Source organism: Asparagus officinalis, chromosome 10 (assembly GCF_001876935.1).
Source record: "Asparagus officinalis chromosome 10, Aspof.V1, whole genome shotgun sequence".
Lineage (NCBI taxonomy): Eukaryota > Viridiplantae > Streptophyta > Magnoliopsida > Asparagales > Asparagaceae > Asparagus > Asparagus officinalis.
Genome location: NC_033803.1, coordinates 51788386 through 51791663, shown reverse-complemented (window position 1 = coordinate 51791663; position 3278 = coordinate 51788386).

Below are 3278 nucleotides of genomic sequence, written 5' to 3'. Positions count from 1 at the left end.
CACTCTCTAAGTGTTGGTCTCTAGTCCATGTCCTTCATCGGGTTTTATACGGTTACCTGAATAACGTTTACACCTCACAATATCGATTTTTAACGCTCACCCGGGTTTTATACGGTTACCTGAATAACGTTTACACCTCACAATATCGATTTTTAACGCTCACCGATCAACGTTCACAATCTAACAATGTAACTATACTCCACACTCTCTAAGTGTTGGTCTCTAGTCCATGTCCTTCCTCAAGTGCTCAGAATTACCACCTCTATCTCTATAGGCTTTACTACCAACCCCACTCTTCTTGGAACCGACCCCGTCTCTCATCAACCATTTCTCTCAGTGTACAAGTGTAATACAATGTGCAACTCACAATGAAGCTCACAAATACAAATTTGTTCTCTACAAAAGATGAGACACAATTAAGCTCACTCTCAATGTCATAAACTCACAACCCAAATTATACTATGAATGTAAATGCAATATGCTCAATGGTTGTATGTGTACGCAATGAGAAAATCAATCATAAACTCAATGTAAACCCTAGCTTGATGAAAATGATAAACAACAAATAATTAATACAAAGCTAGTATTGAGTTTAGAAATTCTTCTCTGAAAAACAAGATGGAGGGATGGATTAAAATAGAGCTCAAACAATGTAGATGATCTCCTCCACTTGTGAAAGCTTCTTCACAAACCAAACAAACTTTAAACCAAACTTAAACACACTTAAACAACCTTAAACACCCTTTAAAAACTTATTTAAACTTTCTTAAACACCCTTTAAAAAATTATTTAAACTTTTCTTAGATGTCTAGAACTGAGGATATGTGGGGGTTTTTATAGGAACCCCAAAGCCAAGTGAAAACAAGGCAAAAAGACCAAAAACCCAAAAACCCAAAAACCTAAAAAACAGTACAGTCTGGAAATATAGTCTTTACAGTGTTATGAGTCGACTCAGTACTGTTCATGAGTCAACTCATAAGTAGCCGTTACAGGCTAAAAACCAATTTACGGGTTGACTCATAAAAATCATGAGTCAACTCATAAATCATGGGTCGACTCATAAGATCATGAGTCGACTCATCAGAAACAAAACTCATTTTCCAGCACAGTTTGTGAGTTGACTTATGATAGGTATGAGTCGACTCAACATGATGGGTCGACTCATAATGTTATGAGTCAACTCGTCAGAAACAAAATGTAAACTACACAACAGTTTATGAGTCAACTCAATACTATTCATGAGTCGACTCAAGACATGCACACAGCATGTTTTAAATAGTACATGTCAACTTAAAACATGGTTTAAAAATATCAAATTAATTCAGAAAAATTTAAAACTTTGGGAAATGATTATAGACATGATAATACACATGTTACAAAAACTGAGAATACAATATTTTTACAAAATTACATATTTTGCAAACTTTTCAAAAACAATAAATATGATTTCATTGAACTAAATAAAATTGATATTAATGAAATCATATATATGCATATAAGTATGAAACAAGAAATGTATTTTCAATAGTATTCAATTGTTTCATATTAAAACTTGAAAACTATCAAATCAAAACATATATGTATATATATAACTATATATATACATAGAAAGCACAATTAAAGTGTGTATATATATATAACTACATATATATACAAAGAAACCAATAAAATATGTATGTATATATGATTGAGCTTAAAGTATCAACACACATAATATAAACTCCTAAACTAGATTACCCAAGCTATAGATTTTCAATAAGCTCGACTTGGTACACTTGCGGATGAAGCTTGAACTTGAATCTTTAACTTGGATTGCGTAGCTTCACTCCACTATTCTGCCAACCTCCATTGGATTTGATTGTGAATGCTCAATTCCATCCATCCTCTAACATGTTGTTTGTCTACAATAAATAGAAAACCACAAATACTAGACAAACAATATTAGTCGTAAATTGTTTGTTAAATATCATCAAAACAAGAAGGCTAACAATCTCCTCCACTCATTCAAATGATAGCATATCCTCATACACTCCTTAACACATGTGAATGCGGTCCCTTATTTGAATTAGTGGAGTGGATTGTGCCACCTCACTACCAAGCATACACATATTTCTCTACACACAGACACACACACATAACTATATATATATGAGAAAAATGGGTATGCTTGGTAGTGAGGTGTCATATTCTCATCCACTCATTCCAATTCACAACCACTCCTCAACCTATGTGAATGTGAGCCTTATTTTCAATGAGTAGAGGGAAATATGCCACCTCACTACCAAGCACAAAAACTTATGCTTGGTACCAAGCTGTGACGCCCCTAGGCAGGTAAATTAAATTTAGTATGACTTGTTTATGATTTGTGGCTACCTATATAGTAATGTTTATACTTAACGCTAAAATGATGGTATTAACACTTAACTCCTGAGTACTCGGAACATATGGTATATATATGAGGGTTTCCTTGTTTGGATTATTTCGCTCGACGTACCAGTCTCGTGTTATGAATTTCTAATTATTGGTTTTATTAGATTGTCTTTTCTTAGTTCGGTATTAATGTTTAGATATCTACAATTTGAGGCTTATGGTATATACATGAGGGTTTCCTTGTTTGGATTATTTCGCTCGACGTACTACGTCTCGTGTTATAGGTTTCTAAATGTTAATCTTACTTTGATACATGGAAAATGAATCTACGTAGTCTATGCTTAATAGATAGAGCCTTCACTCCATCTAGTAGCCCTTTCACTGGGGGTGGATGGAGGTAATCTTGCTGTAGCGCTGTGACGCTCTTGTTGTTGTTTCTTTTTCTTTTAAAAATACATTTTCAGGTAGTTCGGAGTTTCGGAGAGCCGTAGGGTGACGGAGTTCTGGCATAGTTGCCGTCACATATTTTACTTATAGAGACTCTACTGTAGTTTTGAGTTTTATCTAGACATTAGAGTTTTATATTCATATTGTAAAGGCATTGTGCCTTAGTACGATTCTTAGTTGATTCATGTTGAGACATTTTCATTATTCAGATATCAGATGTATTATAGTTGAGACATGATTCTTTTCATTTATGAGATATCTCTTCTATCATGTCTATTACATTTATTCCCTTTATTTTGTCTGTTTGTACCTGCACTTCTATTTGGTTCTACTAGAGGATATTACTGTGATTGGCGAAACATGTTTATGCACAGTATGGGTGCATGGCAGGTTTGACATTTTTGGTTTCACCTTGGACTGCAGCCTTGTGTGAACCAAGGGGCGTCACACAAGCATACCCA